Source organism: Kryptolebias marmoratus, linkage group LG10 (genome assembly GCF_001649575.2).
Source record: "Kryptolebias marmoratus isolate JLee-2015 linkage group LG10, ASM164957v2, whole genome shotgun sequence".
In the NCBI taxonomy this organism is placed as follows: Eukaryota; Metazoa; Chordata; class Actinopteri; order Cyprinodontiformes; family Rivulidae; genus Kryptolebias; species Kryptolebias marmoratus.
In genome coordinates this window covers 20,015,805-20,043,501 of record NC_051439.1, presented here as the reverse complement: position 1 = coordinate 20,043,501, position 27,697 = coordinate 20,015,805, and the positions used below count along the sequence as shown (strand labels likewise).

At 39.3% G+C, this 27,697-nt stretch overlaps 1 protein-coding gene across 1 annotated transcript in view; it reads right to left on the bottom strand.

Moving 5' to 3' along the window:
- The window catches only part of lingo2b (leucine rich repeat and Ig domain containing 2b), a 48,768-nt gene extending 35,697 nt beyond the window's left edge, over positions 1 to 13,071 (bottom strand). Inside the window, exon 1 of the mRNA XM_017426095.3 lies at positions 12,749 to 13,071. The gene's annotated coding sequence lies outside the window, so the exon portion shown is untranslated. The remainder of the gene's footprint in view (positions 1 to 12,748) is intronic.
- Between the last annotated feature and the right edge of the window lie 14,626 nt (positions 13,072 to 27,697).

The following is a 27,697-nucleotide window of genomic DNA, read 5'->3' as shown; positions in this document are numbered from 1 at the left end:
GACTATTTCTAGCCGGAACCTCTCAACCTCACACACCAGCTCAGGCTCCTTCCCCACCAGAGAGGTGACATTCCACGTCCCTAGAACCAGCTTCTGTAGCCGAGGATCAGACCGCCAAGGTCCCCGCCTTCGGCCACTACCCATCCCACATTGCACCCGACCCCTTTGGCCCCTCCCATAGGTGGTGAGCCCATGGGAAGGGGGACCCACGTATCCTCTCCGGGCTGTGCCCGGCCGGGCTCCATGGGTGAAAGCCCGGCCACCAGGCGCTCGCCAACGTGCCCCACCTCCAGGCCTGGCTCCAGAGTGGGGCCCCGGTGACCCGCGTCCGGGCGAGGGAACACTGTGTCCAATATTCGTATTCATCATAAGGGGTCTTTGGGCTGGACTTCGTCGGGCCCCTCACCATTTTACAGATGTTGAGCTAAAATCTGATGTGGTAGTAGCTGAGAATCATTTACAGCCTATATTCTGAGGGTGACGTCTCATAATCATGCATGAGATTGTTCTTTTCATCGTTTGACCAAAACGGCCACAACTCTCAACATAAGATGATCTTAGTTTAAAGTCCTGGCTTGAAAAGCGGCAGGTGATATGCATTCATTCCTTTCATTTTATTTTATATTTTTTTTATTTATGCTTTTCATTGTGTTTGTAGCAAAGCAACTAGACAAAACACATGCTCTTGCTTGATACTCCAATTAGTTTAGAGGTTGGGCTCGAAAATGCAAAACCAAAACTTTATTGCAAATGCAACTTGTTTTTACATTATTCATTCATGCCCTAATATTGAGATTGTGCACCCGCTTGTCTGTTTTGCTTTAGTTGCTTGAGACAAGTTCACTTTACCCTTCACTGTGCCATTCATGGACATGACACAAGATTACAAAACATCTCCCTGTTGACTTTCGCCATCATTTCTATTCTATCATTCAATTCCGCAAAATCTTGTTCAGTTTAATCTCCTCTTGCTTTACTTTCAAACATCCCTCGGGGCTTTATTTTTTTCCCACCACCTGCACGACAAGGTGATCTATTTTGCTTGAACGCTTTCCTATCAGCCTCACTGTATATGTGACCAAAGTAAATTTGAAGAAGCAGAGATAGAAGGAGGCAGTCGAGGAGAGGTCGGAGGAGCTAATGATAGAATATGGGCCAGATGCAGGCAGAACTCGTGGAGATGGAGGGTTACATACCTCACTGTTGAAATAAATACGAGGTTGGAAAGAGATGAGGGTAAGGGCGGCCAGACCAGCAGGTGAAATTCTCAGATCAAATCTGCCTCTTGGCTTATGTCACATTTAATTCCCTCCCTCATCTGTCTGTCTGCAGCAAAGTGCTGAAAACGATTATAATCCGACTCTTTTTGCTAAGACTTTTTAAGTATAAAAATAGCAGCTCTTAAACACTCAATGCATCTTTTTGTCTGACAGTTTGTTCATGATTAGAGCTGCACAATAAATCATAAATGCATTGTCATTACAATATTAGTTTGTGGAATAGTATTATGACAAGGACTGCTTGGACTACATTAAATCATCGGCTAATATCCTTTAAGTGCCATGCATTTATGTTCTGCATGCCAATAATAAACTGGGACACTCTAAGGGACTCTCACTGCCCCTCATGCCCACACCAGGTTTACAGAAAAAGGGAGGAATGAGAAACATTTTGGTTCATTGCAACTGAAAACGTCATCCCAATCATTAACAATCTTACTAAAATCACGTTTTCTTAAATTGTGCAGCCATATTTGTAATAATGTTGCCCAAAATCAATGATTCTTCAAAATCAGTAAATATTTGCATGCATCCAGAGAATTAAAGGTTATTTTTTGTTTAAAATATTTCTTTAAAGAAAGTTAACCTCACAGTTTCTTTAGACTAGATTCTAATCAAATTTAAACAATCCATTTATAAAAATTAAATAACCTTTAAAACATAAAAAAGATAATGACCCAAGACAAATTTATGTTTGCTAACATTACTGTGAATCAATTCAGTGCTCTTGAATTGAGACAATAAATTGTTATGAGATGATGAAGTTTTATTTTGTTAATATATTTGCTGATCCACTGGAAACGAACTATAAGCAAATTCTTCTTTACAAACACTCCTCCGCTATTTAAGTCTTTGGCAAGAACACTTCTGTTTAAAGTAGTGTTTGGATAAAAAACAATGACTATCAGGTCTGTTTAAACCCTATTTTTAATTAATCAAAAAATAAATTTAGCAGGCACTTCAAACATAAACCAGAAGTAGCCCTCTCAAACCTATAAAAAAACTCCATTGTGCTGAAAGCCTTTTTCCCATTTCAGAGTGGAGAGCATCCTCCAGAGACCTGCCTGTTGCAGGTTTAGCATCTCTCAGTGGGTGGGATGTCTGCCATTATGTGCTCTTAACCTTCCTGAGAGATGAGCACACTTATATACAGCACTTTGAGTGACAGGCACTTAAAAATGTTTTGACTTTACCAATTCAAAGCTGTTTAATGTCTGTCGTCACGGCAACCAGGAACACGTTCGATTCGTTTTTGTCAGACAAAAGTTAGGTACACAGATTATACTCTGATTGGAAATATAATAAAAACTTGTCCTGCATAATAGCAGGGATTTAAGGCTAAGTGGCAATCTCTGAAGAAGACAAAGAAATGATTCCCCCAAAACCTGTGTTGATTGCTACGCTAATGTAGAACCGCTGCTGAAGCATGGAAATCAGAATGTGAGCTTCTAAAGTTGATTTGGAGCTACTGCCTCGTCTTTAAGGCTGCACTCACTACACTCATATCTCTAAAACAACTTTATTTTGATCCAACAGGTGGTTTGTATCTTAGAAATTCGTGTGATGAACAGATTTTCCTCGTTAAAAAATAAAAAATGAATCATTTGTGCCAACACCACCTCCCAAAAAACACTCACTATCATTTCCAGCAAATTTCCCAACTAATACCATTGCTAAAAGCATTGTATGGTGACATATTAACAAGACAACAAATAACAAAGGCAATAAACACAGTTTCTTTAAGACACCAACCTCTTTGAAGAGTTGCAGTTGGCACCGAGTCGCAACGCGGAGGTGGAGGCGGTGAAAAAGTTTTTGTTTTGAAGCTTTATTCGGGTGATGCTGCTCAGAAGCTTTGCACTTTTTTCCCACAACTCTGATTGCCCTCAAAGGAAGTGCCTCCACCTCCCCTAATAAAATCTCCAACACCTGTTCTGCTCCTCGTTGTTTTTTTGGGTGAATTCTGTCACAACCTTCTTGTCTGAACTGGCCTCCTCGTCATGGTGTACAACACTGGATTCCTGTTCTCTTAAAAGTCTCAAAGCAGCCACAAGTCAAATGAATTGTTCCCAGTAATGGTGTCTGGAGTTTTCTTAATCAGGATGCAGTGCTTTTTCTTTTTAACAGATTACCAACTAGATGTTTCTTTTTAGTCCCAACACAAAGTAGTTTTTCCACCTCTTCAGTGACTTGTGGTCGACAGTCACATCCATTTTCTTTATTTCATCCTTTTTCTTCAGAATGGTGCAGGTTGTCGAGGATGTCTGGCCAGACATCCTAGCAAGGATATTTATATCACCCATGTACCCCTCTAATGCTTTTAAGAATCTTCTTTTTCACTTCAATGGTGGTAGAGACCTTCACAAAGCAACAAGGGGAATAGGAAGGCAAGCAGCCGGGTGGCAAATTTGTGTTTCATGGAAATGTCATTTTTTGAAAATCCAAACATCAGTCATATTCTGAAAAATTCTGATTTAGAGGTTTTACTGTAGTTGCATTTGCTCCTGTTGGTTCTTTTCACATTAATAAAGATAGATGAAGTGTACCCGCCTTCTCCTCCTTCAGCATTGAAGTCAAAATGTCTTTTTTTTGGGGCGCTGCCATGTTGTATTTTTGGAGCCAGCATGTGTGCACTAGGGATGTGGAGCTGGACCCGCAATCCCAAAGTCCTACCTGCAAACCCTTCCAACCCACTAACAGGCTGTTCTGATTTCAGATTGAGAGGATTGACTGTACTTGCATCTGTTCATGTTGGTTCAGAACGACAGAGCCTCACACTGAGCTTAAAAAGTTTAGTTTTTTATTTGTGGATCTTTAATGTTGCCATAGTTAATGTCAGTTTTATTTACCATATTTCTTTAAAAGGGGCTTTCCAGTTAAGTCAGATAACAAGATATCAATCCATAACACAACAAAAGAATAAAACAAAACTATAAAATATGATTAAAGCACAGCAAAATTGATTAAATTAATTAAAATCTCATTCTGTACTTAAATAAAAGACCCCTCGCAAAAACTACGAGTCTTATTTCTAGAGACAGACTATAGTTAAATGTGTAGCTGTAATAAGTTTTTTTTTTTGCCTGAATTTATACATATTTTAGTTTCTAACAACAACAACAAAAATGTGATTACTGAGGTTTTATTGAATATCTGTGACAAAGTACAAGGAAATATAACAGGCTGAAAGGCTTCAGCTGCAGCAGGATGACTTTATAAATGTGCTAATTAGACACTATGAGAATGTATTTATTTATTTTACCAAGTTAACTACATAATATAAATGTGAAAAAAAGAGCAGTTGTCGTAAACTGTTTTGTTTGGGGCTGTTTTTTCATTTTAAATGAGGAAGAATTATCATAAACTAGTCAATTTTTATCTATTTGCACTTAACTTTAAACTAAACACAAGATACACTTTAACTGCAGGCCCAACAAGTTTAGAGGCTCAGGCTGTTTTAATGGTTTTGGTTAAGTTGGGATTTGACGGTGAGGGGACAGAAAATGGTTTATGTCAGTACTACGACCCCACAAAGTACAAAAAATGAGAATGTGTGTGTATGTGTATGCTCAATAAGTTGACACCAATACAATACATTGATTTTCTGATAAATGGCCTTGATTCTACAGGCTTTCAGAAAGATTTAGCTTCTTACTGTTGAATACAGTCAATGACATGAAGCTGTTTGATTGATTACAAGTAAAAAAAACTAATCAATACTACGACTGGTGTATGGGCGGGCTGTGAGCTGAATGGGCCTAATTTACACCATTATGAAATTGTTATGTATGTAAAGTGATGATTATTACTGATGCAATTAAGGCAGTAGTTACGGTTATGACTGGAGTCTCTATTAAAATGATTTTAAGGGCTTCAGCAGCAGAGGATCCTTGATTGTGACACATTTTCATCCTGGCGAAATTCATTTGCTTTTTCCTTTGTCTCTTTAGGAAAGTCAAGTCAGACTCATTTACAATAATGTCATCTTCCCCATTCACATATTAATTTTTGATGACAAAATCCTGGAGAAAATTATAGCTGATGGCAGCTTTGAAACGTTTTTTTGGCTCGGGCTCTGAAAATCCCTAGCAGGCTGAGCTCATGTGTGTCAGAAAAAGAGGAGGCGCAACACACACCTGAGCAAAAAATAGGCTCTTTCTACGTTGGAGCATAACTCTACTCTTGTGAGTTTCCCACGCACTAGTGTTACATTTTAATCATGAGCTGGAGACGGGGGATTCTTGAGTTTGTTAAAAGTGACGCCTACAGGAACCGGCATCTGCAATTCTAATCACACTTCAGCAAAGGGCCCCGAAGAATAGCCGTGTCTTCACTGTCAAGCTAAAAATTCATCTCCAATAACAGCTGAAGCTCACTGCATCGCTAATGTGTTGCTGGGCTACATCTGGAAAGAGCCTTCACTGTCCGGTTACTTTGGACAAATGTGCTTACAGAACAGGGAGATATGGTGAGTCCCCATTCTGACTCCTATATGGACTGTTTGGATTCGTTTTAACCCATAAACTGAGATGCTTGACATTTTAATTTGCTCCTGTGTTTGTAAATATTTATCAGTCTGTAAATGTCTTCATCAGTCAAACCTAAAGTAGGGTAGTGTGCCTGTCTGTTACCAAAATATCTGATGAACCACAGGACAGATTTTAATAAAACTTTAAGAAATTAATCACTGGGTACACATTTACAACTGAATAACTCGGAGAGTCAACCTGATTGAAGATGTTGCTGCAGAAAAATGACTTTAGCTGTGAATTTGACAGATTTTACTGTGCTAAAATTTAGTGTGGTAGTAGCTGAGTCTTATCCACAACACATACTCCAAGTGCTACTCACTGGGCAAGAGCTTTGCTTAAAACTTTACCATTAACTAGGCGTCAAACCTGTTTGACTGTTAGCTAAATATCTTATGATCCACTGGACAGATTTTAATGAAACCTTCAACAACTCATCATTGGATAGACATCTAAAAGTTAATAACAGCCACCCATCCATTTTCTTTACCCGCTTCTCCATTCTGGGTCACGGGGAGCTGGTGTCTGTCTCCAGCAGTCATTGTGTAAGAGGAGGGGGACACCCTGGACAGGTCGCAAGTCCATCACAGGGACACACAGAGACAAACGAGACAAACAACCGTTCTCACTCTCATTCACACCGAGGGACAATTTAAGAGTTACCAGTTAACCTAAACTGCAGGTTTTTGGTCTGTGGGAGGAACAGAGAGAACTCCACCCAGAAAGGTCCCAGGCCGGGATCCTGTAACCTTCTTGTTGTGAGACGACAGCTCTAACCACTACTCCACCGTGCCACCCTTAACTCAATAACATTTAGACTTAATTCAATTCAAGATGGCCACCACACATAAATAGCTACAATTCACTCCATTTTGGGAATACTGAGCTAAAATTTAGTGTGGTAAAGAAATCTTGTGATATTGCATGAGCTTGAACATGTTATTTTCAAGGTTTGACCAAATCACTCACATTTTTGGAGGGTTTTGAAAAACTCTTCTGGTTTCAAAATTTTATCGGTTTACAGAAGAAAAAAAAAAAATCAGTTCTCCAAAACAAATCTTTCATTCTGCTACATCAAACCATCTGGATTATCTTTGTTTTAAATAAATGAGCTTTTCTTTGTGATAAGGAGATGGAGAATATTTAATTTTTACTTCTTTTTGATCTGAGATGGAAACATTTTGCGTGAAACAATCTTCAGTTAAAACTCTTTATCTAAAAGCCTCATTTCATTATCTTCCATTTCTTCTCTCCTCTTCAATCAAACTAAGTGGAGGAGGGTTTATCCTGCTAACTATACACACAAAGAACACGGGGGTTCTGTTACCACTTCAAGTCCCAACGACCCAAATGCTAATTACTACAATTTGAACAGAAAACCACCATGAAAGAATCCAAATTGAAGACGATACGCTCGAGAACCTTCCTTAATACAGTGCAGAGTGCTTTGCAACAACAAAAAACAAAAACCCAAAGTGTTTCAGTATGTTTTATGCCTACAAATAAAATATTCCTTATTGAGCAGCATTCTTAGAAAGCACAGAGACATGTAATTAGGATATTAAAATTCGCTCACAAAAGCTGAAAACATGTATGCATGTTATTTTACCAGCTTATAATTCGATAACTGTGTCAGAAAAGCATAATAACATGTCAAATCAACAATAAATTGGGTATTTTTATGTTGATTGGAGGCTCCAACAGATGTAATATGAAACAACCATCCGAGCAGGATTTTATTTAATATTTATGTTGCAGAACAAATATTCTACCATGTTTATTATCAAATGATTAGAGTTTGCCAAGTTTTTACGTAAATAAATCAGCCAGCCACAGAAATAAAATGGTGCCTCTGCCAACTGGTCAGGTTGTGGTTTAGATCCAAGTTGGTCCAGAATCATACGAGGCGACAAATATTATGAAACATAAGAACAGGTATCAAGTATATTTTTGACCCCAATTCAGCAGCTGAAGAAATGTGAAATGTGGTCATAATCTCCTCTCGAGTCTTTGAACTGTGGCCAGAAAAGTGTTCCTGCAGAACATCATGTTGCCACCGTGAAGCTGATGTTTGACCTTCTGAATATCAAATGTCATCATTTCCACTTTATATCCTCTTTCAAGAGATATTGAATTCACAGAAACAGGGTGGGTGGAAAGAGATCACAAAATCCTAATGACAGCTTACTGCCAACATCGAGGCATAAAAACAAACATTCGGTTTTTCTGCATAATAATTCTAATTTAGCAAAAAGTAGTAATTGCCTCTCACTTTGTGAACGTAATGGGGCGTCACATGAAAAAGACATTTAAGCTTCCACAATGAAAGATTAGTCTTCATATTGCACAAACAAACATTGATAATGACTTTAGTTCACCATAAAATTGGTTTTCTGTAAACTTGAAATTATGGCCAGCTATTATTATCTGGTAATTTTCTGCTAACAGTGGAACAATGAAAGTGCACAATTACATTGTTAGGTTTTGTTCAGCTGCTCTAAAACTAAAAAAGGAGAAGTTAAATGACAAAACTCTCTTGGAATGGAATGTGTGTTTACCGTCAGCAGTGACTGATAAGTGTTAGTGGATATTTGGACACGTAGGATTTTTTACACCTACTGGGAACTAAGAACTAGATAAAAACATTTGCAGTGTGTAAAATTTCAATTGTGAAAAATACTTTTTAGTAATTACAGGTAATTTAAAAACTGTTAACCAACTTGCTTTTGGTTTAACATCAGAAGCCTCAAAGAAAACTAGTTTGCGACTTAAAATGGTGAGAAAATTGCAAGAAAATAGGCAGATTTGGTTTTGCAGTCTCACTGAATTGGGAGTGACCGGCGAGCCGTGTTGCCACGTTCTGGGCAGCTATTTGTTAAAAATATTTTTTTTAAAGTCATGTACAGAGCTTACAAAATTGTGCTCCTGGCTGCGCACATTACTTTGTCGCCTACCTCATACCTGCCTCGGCCTACACATTTGAGTCAGTTTTTAAATAATTATTATGGATCAGCACGTGGAAATGTTAGACCTGGACCTGGATGTTTTCTTCTGGGCAGATACCAAAATACAACTCTAGTGCTCTTGAGATGGGCTGAAAACGCCCACAACAAAACTGATGTCCACACCAATTCTTTGACTAATTTCAAAGAAAATTGTTACACAATCATCAAATCTGTGGCAAGTTTTGTGGTCTAAAAAGGTAAATCAAAGCCAGGTGGAGGACACAGTGAGTAAAGGTAACTAACTTGTATATTTTATACAGTATGTTTACTGTAAGTCACTTGCAGCTATGCAGATATTTAAGATTATTGAATTTTGAAAGAAGAACATAATAAATAAACTCAAACTGTTCTCATTGCCTGTATTTTTTTTCATGAAAACTGCAGTTTTACAATAATTACAGCTGGCATTAAATCCTTCATTTGCATTTGTTTTGAAACTCTAAAACAAGTTAAGCCAGCATTTTCTGTCGTCAAGGGCTTTTCATTGTCAAACTGTCTGACACTATAATCGTCTGTTTCTCATTAATGTAGTTTTTATTTATGCATATTTAACAGAATTTTTTAGTGCTTTGCTCAAAACTTCAGAGACAAAATTGATCTTCAGTGATGTAAAGTTAAAAAATTTAATCTTTGCATGACTGAAAATATTGGGTTTTCTCAGAATTAGATTTCTGTGTCCCTGTCACTATTTTTAGGCCAGCTGTCCTCCTGGATTCAACTCAATTATTGCCCAATAGGTGGCGATAATGTGTTGTTTTATCAGCTTTTTGAAAGAGAAGAAATTTGAGCAATTTCTCTATGATATTTGAAACAGTTTGTGGGACCTTGTAGTACCTGAATTATAACCTGCATAAATGTGAAAAACGGGTAATTTCCTCACGTCGTACCTCTTAAAAACAGCTTCTCTTGTTTTTTCTGTCTTCACCTGGTGGCCGCATTGTAACTTTTCTTTGTCTGTTGAGATTCTGGCACCACCTGTTGAAAACCAGGTTAATTCATACTGTGTCTGAACCCTGAGTTTACCACAAAGAGACTTTTACATCACAACAGCCTCACAGTTAAACACAGTATTTAAAACTCTTAAAGTCTGCCCTGATTCAACTGCAATTGTTACTCTTCTAAAAATGGATTTATTCTATTTCAGCTGAGTTAGCTGGGTGTATTTAATGTATTTACTTCATCTTTCATTCACCTATTATAATTATGTGTAATACAAACAAGCTCGCCTTGCCTTTTATTGAAATGCTGCCACCACATGAATAATAATAGGGGGAAAATATCTTTCGGTCTCACTTGTTGCTGCAACATTTTCATTTATTCCTTCATGATAATAATTTTACATAATCAATCCATGAGCTTCTGCCTTTGTGCTGATGTTCCTTCGTCCATAATAAGATGGATTTCTAAACTAATCCACCTAATGCCAATAAATTATAGCAGTTGAAGTAAAACAGAGCTTAACATTCGCCACATAAAACCCTAATCATTGGCATTGCTTGTCTGCGTTATTGGCGCCATCTGAGGGAAATAAAAGTGCCAAGAAGCAACCAGCTGGCTCGTGTGCAGATACGAGGATGGCATCGTAACTCATTAGTTTTCTACACACACAAAAAGAGGGACAAATTGAGAGTTTTGTGCTTGATAATGTCATGAGGGTTATGTGACCTGAAGATTATGTCAAGGGAGCCAGGTAACAGAAACAAAAACAGCTTGTGGCGATAATATTATTCTGAACGTTTCGATGCAGGTTGGAGGGAAAGTCTCCTACGAACATGAACAAAAATAACCAAATTTTCAAACTGAGCAGAGGGTTTGCTTAAAAAGAAAGAATCAGCCAGAGGAAAGCTCTGCTCTGAACGATGGTTACGGTCGTGAAGCTGATCTAATCCAGCAACAACCAACCACACAAAGGAGGAGGTAACCTGGAGAAAACGCACAATAGAAGGGCTGAATAAGTGGGAGGTGAAGGAGAGGAGGGAGGGGCCGAGGCAATCCCACCTTTCCCTATTCCATTATCTTCTCCCCCCCCCCACACACACACCTCCCCTTGCTCCTCCACACTCTTAATGAGGGATACTTTTCTCCTCGCTCTCTCATCTCTCTCCTCTTCCCCCTGCGTTCCTCGGCATCTCCAGGGACCAAACACACCCCTGACAGGTTGCCATGGAAACGCCTCACACACACACACACACACACTCAGGCAGACTCACTCTGTCTCTCGATCTCACAACGCCAGTATCCTCCCTGTTCCCTCCATTAGCATCCCTCCAGCTTGGAGACGGCGAGGGGCGGCACCGGCCCAAAGAACCGGGGAGGTACGGCTGAGTCAACCCATGAATTTCTCCCTCAAATCCTACTTTTAAATATAAATATTCCAGATTTATGACCGCAAGGTGTACGGATTTGCTCAGTTTCCTCACCAAACCATTGTTCCCGAGTGTTGCCTCTGATATTTTTACCTATAAAAGGATCACAAGTCCATCTCTGGCTTTTTTCCTGCTGAACTTTGCTCCCCATTATGAAGATAAGAAGGGCCAGATTACATTAGCACACAATTACCGTAGCCATGCCATACTCAATTAATGCCCACGGAAGTCAGAGGCAGAAGAGGCTGGGGCCGGAGAGTCCCTGAGCTGGAGTGTAACTCATTTATAATTCAGTCCGATTCCTCATACTTAAAGGTACTCAATGCAAACTGTAAAAATCAAACGTAAAAAAGGTCACCCCAAACTAAATGCTGTGGTTTCAAAGAGTTTACTCCAGCAGTTTGCCAGATGTGAAGTTCTGAAATGCGGGCACGCACTCAGTGTAAACAAAACAATCAGCTAAATCCACCAAAAAGGATGTGAAAGCTTGACCTACCTGTAGGCTGGGAAGGGAAACAAGCATGGCAGACTTGGACAAGCAGATGACATTTAGGTGGAAATATAAAAGTGAATCTGCAGGAAACAGCAGCTGAGTTCAATCTAAACAAATTAAAGGGTGGTATTTGATAAGGACCCAAATGAATATGTCTCATCAGGTGAAAAACATCCTGTTTTCAAGTCTATTTTAGATTAGATTGTTTTTAAACCTATCTGCATCCTTTACTGAACACATCAGGCAGCACCTGTTGACCAGTTTTCAGTCACTTTGGCCATTTTTAGTTGTTGCAGTCGGGCACTAATTTTGCTTTCAAAAATGTCTCTAGTAGAGAGAAAACTAGCAGATTTTGTTTTTTTTTACCTTATATATTGTCTTTTGACTGGTCTTCGTGACATTGCAGTGAGTACCTTTAAGGTCAGGATAAAAGTGTGTAAGGTCGCATTGTTGTTTTTTTTTTTTTTTTGCAGGCACTCAGGCACATGAAAGGATACATCTACAATAAACCCCCAGGCTTTTAGTGATTCCAGGGTGGGGGACATTTAAAAAAAAGAGGGAAAAGGCAGTGTGTTCCTCTGCAGCAGGGCCACTTTGACCCACAGCAGAGCCAACTTCACACAGTGCATGTGTCATCACCTGCTGTGCAGCTCAGAGGGGGGGCTCCATCTACCCACCCTGTGAAGTGTGTTCATCATGTCATCCTGATCCAATCGTTATGGTGCAAAAATCCAAAGTGCAGCTAAAAAAAAGGCATCACTTCACCCTCATCCATTCACCGAGGCTGGTTAAAGCAGCAGCTTTTATCTCCATTCTCCACACAAACATCATCAGGTTTCTTATCTAATACATTCTTAATTTTCTTGCATCCCCCCAGAATTAATAATAATAATTTAAAAAAAAATCCACACAACTGGTTCTCAAACAGGGACTACGCCTCGAGTCTGCTGATGAAACCAAGTGTCAATACCTTTTTTTTTTTTCTTCCTGCGAGTTCCCAGCAGTTAATGAGTGAGTCGTGAAGGAGAGCGTCTCCTCACACATTCTGACATGTAGGCGCGTGGACAAGTCTTACCTTTTACCTGCTCCTCCACATCCTCCCCAAAAATCCACCTTCACATCTCAGACTCTCTGTTGGACGCGCGCGGACCGTGGACGCGAGCTTGTCCCCCCTGCCCCAGAGTTTGTGTCCCCCTCGCTCCGTCCGTCTTCCATAGGAGAGGAGCAACTTTGACGCGTTTGTCCTCTCCCGTCTCGTGTCTGGGCGCGCGGGTCCTGGCTGTCTCCGGGTTTGAAGCGGTGTCCTCGCCGCGCCGGGAGGAGGAGGACAGAGATGCGTCAAGGCGGAGAGCTGCGGCTCCGCGCGATGAGTCAACCTTCAGAGTAAAAGCCTTCACATCAACCCTCACACCCCATCAGCCTCTAACATATGAAGATTTCAAACAAAAGACCCCGTTTCCACTATTGTTTTATCATCGCCCGCCGCCGGCAGATGTAGGCGGACGATAATGTTTTTGCGTCACCCGTCTGTTACCAGAATATCTCCTCACCCGCTGGACAAATTTGATTAAAACCCACAGAAAACAATCACAGGATATACACCTACAACTGATTAACTTTTGATGGCAACTTGATGCAAGATGGCCGCCACAGCCAAGTAAACTTTAAAACCACAAAAATGGCTGCAACTCGGTCAGTTTTACAGTTTCGCAGCTAAAGTTTGGTGTGGTAGTAGCTGAGACTGACCCCAAACACACATTCTAAGTGCTAACTTATTGTGTGTTAGCTTTGTTTGAAATGTTGCCATTGACTGTTTGGAGTCAACTCTGTCTGTTAGCAAAATTTCTCCTTAACCACAGGAGAGATTTTATTGAAACCTTCGGGAAAGAATCAAATGATTTACATCTGCAGCTGATTTCCGGTTCCAGCCAACACCGTTCAAGATGGCTGCCACAGCTAGCTGAAACTAGAAAACAGAGAAATGGATATAACTCAATCAGTTTTACAGATATTGAGCTAAAACCTGGTGTGGTAGTAGCTGAGAGTCATTCACAAGGCAAACACCAAGTGCTACTCATTGTGACTAACTTTGTGGGTGTTTTGGTCCACTCCTCATGAGCAAACTGCTCCATCTGTCTCAGGTCTGAAGGGTTCCTTCTCCAGATGTTTCAGCTCCTTCCACAGATGTTCAGCAGGCTTTAGATCATGGCTCAGAAGGCCTCTTCAGAACAGTCCAGTGTTTGGTTCTGACCCATTCTTGGCTGTTTTCAGCTGAGTGTTTTGGTTGATTATCCTGTTGGAGGACCCATCACCTGAGACGGAGACCAAGCTTTCTGACACATCTGGCTCCAGAATGACTTCATAGTCTTGAGATTTCACTGGACCCTGAACAGATTCTTGACACCCTGTGTCAGAGGCAGCAAAGCAGAACAGAACCGAGCCTCCTCCATGTTTCACTTCAGAAATCATGTTCTTTTCTTTGTTTGCTTCATTTTTGCCTCTGAACACAGAGCTGATGGGACTTGTTGCCAAAAAGCTGCAGTTTTGTCTCATTTGTCCAAAGGGCACCTGTCAGGATCGGTGCTTTTTGAGTTGTTCTTTTTGGTAATCATTTATTTTAGGTTTCTGGTCCTTGTGTTTAGATTATTTCCTGTGTTTAGTGTTTTTTCTTCCTCCCTGTGCCATGATTCTCTCACCTGTTTCCACTTCCTCCTCAGCCCAGCCCTTATATTCAGTCACTCCCACCCCATCTTTAGCGGTCCTCACCACAGTCAGATCTTCTCCTTGTGCTTCCTGTGATCTGCTTTATGTAAGTTTGTTGTTTGTTTTGTTAATAAATCTGTTTATTTTTTAGCTCTCGGAGTCTGCCTGCATTCTGGGTCCAACCCAGCACACAGACCTGGTACCATCCTCCCAGACACTGACATTTATTTTATTATAGTTGATTCCATTTGTCGGCATAATTGAATACCAGTAATAAAATCTATTTTACGATCCTACTCCTTCAAATGTTAAAGTCAAGTTTATGAGAAGTAAAGCATCGATATGACGTCGACCATAGTAAAATGAGTTTATTTTAATTGTATAAATTTGAGTTTATTCGCTACCTGCTCCTGGTTGATCTCCTGCCACGTGTTCTCTGGTCTGTCCTCTTTGGGTTTCTATTTCTGACTCTAATTGTGAAGCGGAGACAGTTGTGTCAAGAGGAGCCTCACAAGCTGTGCCCAATAATCACACCTCCTGAAGAGGGAAGTCGAAAATTAAGATCATGTCATTTTTGACTTCTGTATACTCTTTGTACAATGGGGTGGATCAACCTTTGTGGAATTTACAATAAAATTCCAGTGAATATATTTACCTTACTGTGATGACGCAGTACATCTGTTTATGGTATACCACTTTTAAACAACAGAACAACTAAATCTAATAACAATCTCAGTAAAAATAAACACATTTACCAGCAGCTGTAGCTGCTGTTAAAAACTACTATGATAATGTCAGACAGTGCAGTGAAAATTGTTTCATTTAAGCTAAAATATTAGCAGCTGAGGTTATCAGGTGATTATTTTTGTTTTAAATCCAACAAACTTTACCTTAACTGTCATAAAGAATGTTTCAATCAGACACTGAGCTTTCAGCACCGTGTTTAATTTCAAATTTCACCTTTTTCCCTGATGTTACATGAACAGTCTGATTCACTTCGGACAAGAAGTGGAACCTGCTCTTTGTTCCAGTCCCAAATATTTCCTCACATCATCTTTTCTGAAGCTTTTTTTCTTGAGCTTGTTGAAAAAAAAAAAGTGGTTAAAGGAAGGTGGACAGATGAAGTCAACAATAATCCAGCCGCACCGACACTAAAACTACACCTGCTCAACAAATATATTAAAACAATCATGCCACATAAGCTTCAATGAATACATTATTTTAGCAAAAATATTTAAAGGAGTGCTTTATTATAAAAGTGTGTATTTCAGATAAAAATAATCCTCAAAAACCAAAACATGTCAGAAGCTGCTCCCATTCACATTTGTAAATACAAATTCTGATCAGTGAATTGATGCAATTATTGCTCTAGAAACTGTCTGCAGCTAATTATTGGATACAGTTATTTTCTTTCTTTCATAAATATGAACCAGTTTTTTCTGTGCGAAGTGAGCTAATTAGGAAAACACTGGAGCTCCATTTCTTAGCATTTTTGAGAATTCCTGCTTTTTTTATTGCTGCCACTTTCTTATTTAGAAGCTTTCCGAAAGCAAAAAAAAAAAAAAAGACTATTCAAGCAGGCTCCATGAACTCCTTCAGTTTGCTTATCAGCCTTTTCTTTGTGTAGATAATATAATCTGTGAAACAGAAGTCACTTTTTTCATCTGGGAAACTTTCTGTCTGAGGTCAATAACACTGAAGCACCTCAGGGGACTGCCCTTTAGTTGCTACTGTTTTCTCTTTACAACATGGATTTTTCAGACTTTAGTGGAAACACCTCAGCAGAGGCGCTGCAGCAGTAGACGATCAGATATGGTGGGGAGTGAAAGAACGAGTGAAGCAGAATCTTCTGCTTTGAAACATGATGAGGACTAAGAAGATGGAGTTTAAGATGTCTGACCAAGCTAAGGTTGTTTCTGTAAGCATATATGGTCAGACCTCACTGGGCTGTTCAACTCAAAAATACTTTATTAATCCCAAAGGGAAATTAAATGTTGTTGTAGCTCATTGTCCTGGTTTTGTTAGAGTTTTTATAGATGCTGATGGCTGTGGGAAGGAAGGGTCTCTTGTAGCCGTCTGTCCCGATGTGTCCTCAAAGAGCCCCACCAGGTGAGCCTCGCTGGCCTCCTGTGGAGCCATGATGGCCGAGCTCTGGAAGCGCAGGTAAGTCCCGGACCAGGTGCTGGAAGGGCAGCTTTCAGATGAGCAGCTTGGTGGATCTCCCTGAGAGCCACGGTCCCGGGCCTGTAGAGGTGAGGCTTCTTCACTCCGCCGGTGGCCGGGGCACTCCTGCGGGAAGCGTTGATGGCAAGCTGCTTCCTGGGAGCTTTCCCAGTAGATTAAATCCTAAACGTCGGGCTGCTGCTGAGGTGGAAACTGATCTGAGGCAGGTGTGACGTGGGTGAAGGTGGACAACAAAATAATGTGCATGGCTGATAATTCAGTTTTGCTCATGAAAAGGCTGACTTTCAGTCACTGTCTGCACAAAACATGGTTGCAAACACAGAGCTTAGTGAGGCTGCAACTGAAAATTTACTCATTTTCTTGTAGTTTTGAGTCACCAACAGTTGCAGCCAGTGAAAACCCACCTTTAGATCAACACCTGAATCAGAACTGTGATGGGAGGACCTCCTGACGAAGGTCAGGTCCTTCAGCAGCGAGACGCTGGACATCCGCCACCAGTCTGTGCTGGAAAGGGACAAATATTTATCTTTAATCGTTCTTTACCAAAAAGGTTTCAGAGCTGGTGCTACAGTCAGTCCTTATGTTGTTTTATTTTTTTTTTTAAAGTTCAATTAAAAAAAAGAATAATTAGTTTTCCCCAAGCAAAAGTCACTTTATTAAATCACTTTAGAATCGTTTCTTTAAATTGCTTTTCTGTTTAACTTTGTCCCAGGAACATTTGTAGGTTTTCTTAGTACAATTTATTATTCATCTTTGAATAATATTTATGCTGTTCATTTTATTTTTCTGTAGTGGCACAGACATAGAAAAGAGCTTCAGTTTAAAAACACATTTTAAATATGATTACATTTGTTTCATGGTTCTTTTATGAAAGGTTGTTTTTTTTGTTTCAAACCAACCTCAGCCAAATTACAAACATGCCAGTTCAACTTCCTGTGGTGCTTTATTGTTCCTAATTGGAGAATGAAAATTTAAATTTTCCAGATGCCACCCAGCCTGATTACAGCCTCCGTCAGCGCTGCAGTGCCTCTAGCTGTTTATTTACCAACTCTGCCCTCCAGTATTTGGTTTGCCGCCTGCTTGTTCCATCTTTCCTGCAGCCTGGTTATCTGTACCTCCAGTCTTTGTCTTGGGCTCAGTGCAGCCATCGCCCCCCCTGGACCTGCCCTCAGCTGCTCTTCTGCACACTTTGCTTTCAGCTCAGGAATCCTGCATTCATCAGCTGACTCTACCCACCTGTTCAACCCCCAATAATCTGGTAGGTTCACACAGACGTCCTCCACAATCAGAACTGAAAGGGAGCTCTTCTCTTGGAGCTACGGTGACTTTAATGTGCTAAAAGCACAATAAGGACATAAACAAAAGATGAAGATTTTAAAAACTTCTGTGTGTGCGGAGAGGATCGGATCAAAATGTCACATTAGCATCCACTCAGAGGCTTCATAGACATCCAGAATGAATCAATTCTCCAATCAATTTCTCTCGAAACAAATGAATCATCACATGAGAGGTGAACAAAGCTGACACTCCCAGATAAGCTTATCAGGGCTTAAAGATGAGATCGATGTCTGACTGAGAATCTTTCCTGCTAGAATGATGATTTCCTTTGATTTGATTAGCCTGATCAGTTGCATGATCCTGACTCTGAGGGCAAAAATGTAAAAAAAAGTTGACTTTATGTTTGTTTAATTTGGAACATTTTAACAGGGAACCCTATATTTTGCAGCTGAGATGGAGGGAATCCAATCTTCCAAGTTAATCACTGAGATTTTGGCAGCTCCCAGTATGTGGTGAAGAGAGAGGAGAGCTCTTTCATTCCTCTTTCCCTGCTTCATTTCTTCCTTCTGTTTGGTGCCGCTCTGTATGACTTTTAATCTGTATTCATCTATTATCCATTCATAGCCTTTGTCCCTCTTACTTACATGCACCACGCTTCCTCTTATTCTCATCTTCCGTGACATATTTTCACCTGTAACTAAGTCACAGGAGACCCCCGGCTCCCATGTTGCATAATGAGGATATGTAACAGTGTTTTCTTACACTTCTATCAGAATGAGGACAAAATGTTCTGACAGAGACAGTGAGATTTGAGGAAAATGAGAGAGGAGAGCAGATTGACATTTATATGTAATTTTCTTTTATCTTGATTTGGATTTTTGTCAGGATTAGTTAATGATAAAAGCACTCCAGGCTAAGAATGTATTGAGGACATAGCTATGTGTTTTTTTATTTTTACAGATGAGAGTTAAGCTTGTATGTTACATCCAATTTATCTTTAGTTCATTCCTGATTTGCTTTGTAATTTTTCCAAATTAATTCTCAAATAAAATTCCCATGTGGGTTGGTTTTTATCAGCTAAGACCAGTCTCCGAGCAAAAGTCTGAAATGGTCACGTTTCAGAAATCTTTATTTGTGCCACCCAACAGGACTGAAAGTGATGTGTTTCACTCGGATATTTGTTTCCTGACTCCAACATGCTTTCTTTTGTCAACATGTCCCCCGGAAGGCCAGGAAAAAACAGAGTTTAATGCAGCACAATGTGAAACAGTTTGCTTTACCCTAAACTCTGATGTTTTTAAACAGAAAGTTTTTTTTAAATCTTTTTCCGCCACTTGTTCTGTACAACAATGAACAGAAAAAATGTCTTTTAATGTGGCTGGTTTGAGCATTTAAGCCCAAAGTTCTTCATAAAAAGACCATAATTTTACCATTAATGATAGCTGTGTCCTATATTAGGGATACCTTCCGCATTCAGTGTTTCTCTAACCAGATTTGTTTTTGAATGAAACATTGATAATAAGACACACTGAAAAGTTGGGAAAATGCATATTTATCTTTATGCTGCAGTTACTGCTTTTTCAAATCGCATTTTTTATGAATTATTTGAGAACTGGGCTGAATATTTTCGATGGTTTGTTGTCACTCAGGGGGTTTGCTGTTGCTCCTTCATCAATAACCTCAGAGTTGGTGAAGATATTCACCAAAATGTCTTCTACTGGGTTTCTGAAACGCTGACGCCGTTTTTTGGGGGGACATTGAGTTTTGTCCAATATTGTTGTATTTCTATGACCTCAGGACCAACATGAAAATGTCAACCTGTTTTTTCAAAAGTATCACAACACCACAAACAAATAAAAAAGGAACAAGCAAGCAAACACACTTGATTAAGGTATATTTAGTCGTTCACAAAAGACATTTTGTAAAATACAAGACTAAATAAGAAACATACCATGTTAAATTCAATTAATTTAGGACCAAAGCAAACATCAATAATGATAAAAACAGCAACAAAATAATAACCAAACCTAAATATGAGGCATTCATTGTCATTAAGAGCACAAACGAGTTTGTACCTCAGGAGAGAGTGACTCCAAGAAGAAATAGTAAAAGGTCTGTGTGTGTGTGGTGTGTGTGTGTGTGTGTGTGTCACTGTGGGGAGGATGACAGGAATATTGATTCCTCTGTCTTCATTAGCATGTACCTGTGGGGCTAACATCTCTATGGGGTTCTGGCTAGACACGCCAGCCCTTGGTTTCCCTCCCTGTGGTGAAAGGCTGGATTTCCAGTCCCCCTCCTGCGCTGCCTGACATGTTGGACTGAGAGGGAGACCAAAATAGAAGCAGAGGAGACTGAACAAGAGACCAAAGAGAAACAGACACAGTTCTGGCATCTATGGCAACCACGCTGAGGAAGAAATAACCTAAAATGTCTGCAGCCTCCTTGGATGATGATGATGATGAAAACATGACACAGAGTGCAGTCAGAACCCCTCTGAAGGTTTTTATTTTACCACATTATGAAATATTATCTGGTAAACCTGCGATGACGCCATGATGGCTGTGTTTATGCTCTTTATTACAAGAAAACAACAATGAAAATGAAACATCAAAGATATAAAAAGACAAATAACATTTATGTGCTTCAATAAATACTGTAAAACAACAAGGTTTGTCTTTTTTATCTGTTAAAAATCCCTCTTCTGTGTGATGATCAGCTCAGATTTAAAGCTATAATAAATCAGTGGGACGCAGAACTGTGGAAGTAAATAATGACAAATAATGACTTATTTCTGTGCTGCTTACGAATCCTGCAAAACTGCAGTGGATCTTGAAAAAACAAAACAGAAAATAAAGCAAAAGCAACTTGTTTTATGACATTTAAGATTGATAAACTGGAAATAATTCACAGAATTAACATCCCATGTGATTAAACCAGGGTATACATGACATTTCAATTTTCTTTTTACTCTTTTTTTAAAAAAATCTAGCTCTAAAGGTCAGATAAGGTTGCTGTAAACTCATTCTCAGAGTGATGGCCCCTTTCAGATCGGCCCACACAAAATCCCTCATGTGATTGACATTAATTGGATTTTATGAAGTGAAAGTCACCATTTGCAATTATTGAATTTCTCCTGAATTATATTTGTTTGTGTCCCTCACCCCCCAAGGACTTAAGCAAACAAAAAGGCTAGTAGCAACAAGTAACATCTAAGCATTTGAATATTTCCATGATAATCCTGACAGGTTTATTCGAAGGCAACTGGGCCTCCCAGGTTAAATTAGGAAAGCTCCAAATGACTCCTCAATAAGTCTTATTTAAAAAAAACAAGTAATCTTTGTGATTTTATCTTTATCTGGAATGACTAAATTGAAAATACCCGGGTGTTTAGCATGAGTAAACGCAGTAACCGTGACTTTGAGTCATTTGAAGTGTGAGAAATCTTTTCAGGGTGTTTTGTTGGGTTGCGTTTTAGACCATAGTAATAATCAGCTGAGCTGTGAAATCATCTTTCTAAAAAGACTTTGTTTCTTTGATTCACTTCATTTATCGTCAATCCGCCAAAACTCACGGCACATTCATTCTCAAACAGGGACAAGAAAGACTCATTAATTCATAAAAGCTTGTTTACTTTGCACTTTTACTCCAGAAAAATGTAAATACTTGACTTTAGCTTTTATATTAAAAGTAAAAAACAGCAGAACAGTAGCTAGAGATGTCAATGCATTTCTGAGAGTAAATAGTAAACAATAATAAATAATTCAAAATTAATAAAAGCTACAAAAACCAAAAGCCATCGCAGTAATATTCTGAATGAGCTGAACATTTTGATACTCGAATGCTGGAAATGGCTAAAGGTATGGTGAAGTAGAATAATAATAAAAAAACTAAAGAAGAAGAAACTAAACAGGAAAACAGTAGTCTTAATGCTGACTCAGCTTTCACTCAATTACATGCTTGTGTAATTTTTAAGCTAATGATGCAATACACCAGCCAACAGGCAGATTCTCATTTTTTCTACCTTTTAGCCCTTCAGCTCGATCTCAGACCCTGGACCCTATGGAGCCCCGGGGCTACAAGGATCAGGATTTCATCATAAATGTCACCCGTACTCACAGAGAGAATGGTGACAGACGAGCAGACGCTCTCACCGCACGTCTTAATGCTCAATTCTGATTTCTTATGCTCAAATCTGATTTCTTAGCTCACATTACATTTTAAATGCGACCTCCTTTAGACTCCAGTTTTCTGAAATGACCCGTATGAGCAGAAGAAGGTATGACGTCACACTCCACACGCTGCGTTTACAGAAGTAAATATGGACTCTGCAAGTGTTAGCATGTGTGTATTGTCCAATCAGTGCCAACTGTACATCCAAATGGTAAAAGATAAAAGAACATAGCAAAGAAAAGGAGCTCAAATTTGAACAAAGTCCTTTTTGTTGGGAGCTGTGGATGCTACAAGCTCAGAGGCCTGTGTGGATGCAGAGTCGGAGTTAAGAGTGGTGGGACTTTGACTTGAAGGACCTCAGTCCTTTCATTTGGCGTAAAAGTCGGATGAAATGTGACATGAACATTCACACTGCGGTCGCTTTGAAAAACATTGGATATGTATCCATTTCAGCACCACATACGGAAAAAACCTGGGTTGGATATGAAAAAAAAATCAGATTTATCACGTTCACACGTTCGCATGGGGGGCAAAAAAATTGGTATTTGCGTGCAGTGTGAACGCTTAAAGAAAACAATCGTGCCATCTTAACTTAAGATAAACCATCCTGAAGGGTTTCCGTGACTGAGCCTGGCTCTGGGACCAAAATTAATTTTTAATTCTTGGGTTGTATTTTGTCAAACTGCATCACAAGCTACCTGCCCTGTGGCAGAAAGTGGGGGCTGTTTCATAAATTTGACCCTCTCCACAGATCTGTTTGCTCTCTTCTGAGATCACTGCCGCCCGTTCGGTCTCCTGGTGATCTCATAATGTACAGTGGGGTTGCATAAAGCCTTAGATGTGAGGTTGTGTGACAGGTCACTCTTAAACAAACAGTACTCCCTCCAGCTGATCTGCTCTGTCATCATCGTTGACTCAGCTTCTGTATTTCCACTGGTTAAAGGTCACACTCTGAAAGTGAATAAGTAAAAAGATAGTTTGAGTCTCTATTTCTGGTAAAAAAAAATGTTCTTGACATTTAAGTGACAGCTAAATAACGCCAACTATTTTTTTTTAATGAAATAGACTTACAGTGATTCCTAGAAATGAATTTTCCCTTGTGTGGCTTTTTAAATTTCTGTAAAGCCAAAGCTTTTGGTTCCACCTGTTTCTGGTTGAAATCCATGGCCTCAGGTTTAGAGGAATGGTTGTGAACCTTCCCAGTAAATGCTGAATGTCATGACTCAAAGACCCAAACCAGACACCCTCCACTCCATGACTACGCCTCAAGATCCTGTCTATGAACCCAATAAACAGGAGACCAGGAGCAGCCCTGGCAGAGTCCAACAAACAACTAGAACAAGTTGGACTTTGTGCAGAAAATACTTACTTTGGTTATACAGGGACCAAAAAAAGTCCTGAAAAGTGCCATACTTCTGCAGCCCCACCCTCAAAACCCCAGGGAATACTATCAGTAGCCTTCTCCAGGTTGACAAAACACATGCACAAACCCTAATGACCCCCCCTCAGTGACTCTGCAGGGGTAAAGATCCGGTCTAATGGTCCATGACCCAGACAAAAGCAACACTGTTGCCTCCGGATCCAAGGTTCCTCAATGAACCGGAGCCTGAGTAAACTTTCCTCAGGAGGCTGAGCAGTGTGACTCCCTGATAGCTGGAAGTCAAACTTTTTAACTAATTATGACGAATATCAGGCATCTATGGTGTTCAATAAAGCTTAGGCATTACTTCAATTATCTAATCTGCATTTTATTCAATATTCTTTCTCCAGCTTTCCACAACTTGGTTAAATTTTTTTTTTGTAGTGCACCACATTCAATCAATTTTTTTCTTGCCCTCATAACAACTCAAAGAGACAGTAATACCATGTTTTGAAGATACTATTGACTATTTCACCAAATTGATTGTTTTGCACATCTAAACATCTTTGACATTTAGACACCTGGTTTATTTGTCACAAGGATGTGGTTGAACAGAGGATATAAAAGACTATTTATTTATTTATTTATATTTATGTATAAATAATGGAAATGCAGAAAAAAGAAGCTCAAATTCATGTGCTGCTGACACAAAACAAATTCACCTGAAGGATTTAAGAAGCAACAACGGACGAACCTGAAACTATTTATACTGAGGAAGTTAGAGCCTAACGAGGAACAGGTGTGATGCTGGTGAACTCACACCAGGTGTGTGGGAGGAGCACAAAGCAGCTACATGGAAAATAAATAAATAAATAAAATAATCCAATAAAAACCCAACACATAACCACAAAACATGAAAAGCAGAAATTTACACAAAACACAATTTTTACACAACAAACAAAAGCCACACTTTAATATGGAAGGTCTGCTGTATATCTGTACATGTAGATTTTCAGGACGGAGATGCAGGATGAAGATAGTGGGTGATGTGAGTTAACACTGTAGGCAAGAATATTAAACACTTTATCACTGCTCCTTCGCCCTGCAACTTCCCAGCAGCAGCTGAAAGGAAAACAGCAGCCTCCTTTTCTTTTTTTCTTTAGGAGGCAAACAAGTCAGGAGGGAGCAGCGAGGGCATAATGCATTAACAAGCCGGCTCATTGTTCAACATGTTTAACAAAGTCTTTTTTCCATCAATACCATCTATTAGAAAATGTGGAGCGCAGTTTTATGAGGAGATAAACAAAAAATTAACGCAACAGAAATGAAGAGTTTAGCCTGATAATTCTGTGATTAATGAAAAATTATTTGTCTGTCAAATAATAGCAACAAGATAAATATAAACTTTTATTCATCATAAAAACACTTCTATGTACTGGCGCTCTTTATTCCTGAGTCATGGTGAAATTATTTCATCCTTTTAGTTGCAGTTGTGTAACTCAAGCCTAATTTTGTGCTGCATATGCCTGAGAGGAGCAATTAAAGAGAAAACAAAGCCCCTTTATTGTGCCCGTCGAGTTCACACAGCCCGATCCGTTCTACAGTCCTGCACAAATGCTCCTGTTTGCAGATTACAAAGAGATAACAACCGTGGAAAAATGACAAGTGGCTCAGAGGTGGGCGGTGAATAGTAGGAGGCTGCATCATTGGGTTGAGGCAAACTAAGTCCAAAAAAGCAGCAAGACTGTAAAATTCTTGAAGCGTTAAAAACAGGCAGCAAACCCAAACACAGCCAGCTTTAAATGTTTGACTGATTGTTTCGCTCCGATGGTTTGGTTAGCCTTTTATCTCTCTCTCACAAGAAGGATCTCAGAACAGCTTCAAAGTATCATGAAGGAATCTTTGATTAAATTAATCACGAGTTTTATTGATTCCATTATAGGCAATTAAAGCACAGTAATAGGGTTAGGACTTACTTTTATGGGAACATCGTAAAAATGTGTTGATTACCTGATAAAATCAGATTTATGGATGTGTGTGGACACAATGAGCTGTGGATAGATGCTCTACCAGTCAGGAACAGTTTTAGAAATAAATCTAGATGTGTTAGTTGGTTTTTCCACCAATAAAATCCAATTCATTGGGTAGGCTGGTTTCTACAGGTGTCCACTTAAAAGTAAAGGACAAAACGTTGAGTACGAGAAAGGTAGCTTCTGTTTGACGTTTCATCTGTTTCATCTTCCATGGGGACTCCTGCTGTTTAGGAGTGGAACTGCAGTAGTGTTGGTGTAAACAGCAACACTGTCCTACAGTACCAGCACACCTGGTGACACCCAGGGGCACCACCAAGAGGGGGGCCGGAGGAGCAGTAACCCTTTCGTAATTTTGCAGCAAATTGTAATTAGAGCCCGAGTATCAAGAAATGTGCTGTAATGTCTTGTTTTGTATGGTTTTATATCATATTATGTTGTATGTTTTATAGCTTGAGTTACCCAGTTTAGGTCCCTTCTTTTATTGTTTTATGTTTTGATAGTTTATATGCTTCAGATGTTGTTTTTACCAACCAGTTTCTACACCCACATTATGTGGGTCTTGGTTTTAAAGCCACACAGAGATCCTCCTCTGACCCCAGAAGAAGGCTCACTGTCTTCACCTGAGTAATCCCTCATTTTTACTGTTTCTCACTTATTGTTTTAGGATTAGACCAGCAGAGGATTGCAATTAGCAGCCTCTGTGCACACAGTCCCAACTATCTCCTTTAAGCTTCAAGTGCTTAAAGTGTTTTGTTACTGACTTTAAAGTTATTCTTACAGTGTGTCCATATTTGTCTGCTCCCAGCATCCCACCTGGCTGCTTCCTTACAACCTAATACAGCTTTTGACAGGTGACTTGGTTATGAAAGTAAATAATTTTACCTGTCAGTGATCTGACCACTGTGTATCTGAGAGATATCTTTGACTCTTTAGAGCAGCAATAACCCTGTGAAAGTCTTTGTAATGAGAGTAGTCACTTGTAGGTTATACGATTCCCAAAGCTGCTGCAGACAGCCTAATATACTTTCTACCTTTTTATTGCATGCAATACAGTCTCATTGTTTTAAAGAAGTGATGCAACTCTCTGTTTGTTTTCTGCAAACGTCTGGTGCAAGAAGGAGATTATTCTTTGAAAAGTACATTACAGGGTCATCTTTAATTTGAAGTTGCCCTAATTCCATACTAAATAGTGAATAGACACACTGTTTGATGCTAAATGTGTATAATATAATAATGTGTTCCTGCTGTAATGATACAAACACCCTACTCTCTTCTCATTAGATGTCTTAAGAAGAGCTGGTGTCTTCAAAACAGATTTTTTTGGTTGGATCTTCACTCTTGTCTTCTTTCTCACAATACTTTGAATATTTTGCTGTTTAACCCATAATTCACGTCATACATCAGCAGCACTGTATCGTGCACTCTAAAAAGCAACACTATAATTACTTACAGTAAATAAACACTTCTCTACATACATACAATACTCAGTATGTGCATGATAAAGAAGTTATAAATTTGGGATAAAGCTTCTGCACAATCACCAATCAGTTGGTTGTGGTAGCCATCTTGAACTGAGTTGACTTTACATCCAGAGTTTACTGTCTGAGAGTTTTCTTAAAATCTGTCCTGTCGTTCATGAGATATTTTGCTAACAAACACATGAACTCACTCACAGTCACTGGCAAAAACATTATCGCCCTTTTAACAGAGGGCAATAAGCATACAATAAGCAAACTAAAAAGCACTAAATGACAGACAAATGTTGACTATTTCTTCTGGAAAAATGAGCAAAAACTATTTATGAATTAAAGGTTTTTAAATAGTTTCTTCATCCAGTTGAGTTTTACTTTATAGACTAAAACAACAACAAAAGCGCAGTGTCATTCAGAGCAGGAAGCACATGGTTACCACTGTTTAAATGGAGAATATTTACATTGGTGAATTGAGACGATAAATGAAATGGGAGTGCTGGATGGCCCGAGCTCATTTGTCACACATGAATGATCCAGGGAGGGCATAAGGGCTTATTGTTCCCTGCCAATTTAATACATAACCACTGGTGCAAACAGCATGAAACGTCACAAAAAGGCTAATTATCTCGGGTTTGTGTGAATCCTGCCAGTTGTGACCTCCCCTTTGAAAGTTACAGGTGCTGGTCATAAAATTAGAATATCATGAAAAAGTAGATTGATTTCAGTAATTCCATTTAAAAAGTGAAACTTGTATATTATATTCATACATTACATACAAACTCATATATTTCAAATGTTTATTTTGTTTAATTTTGATGATTACA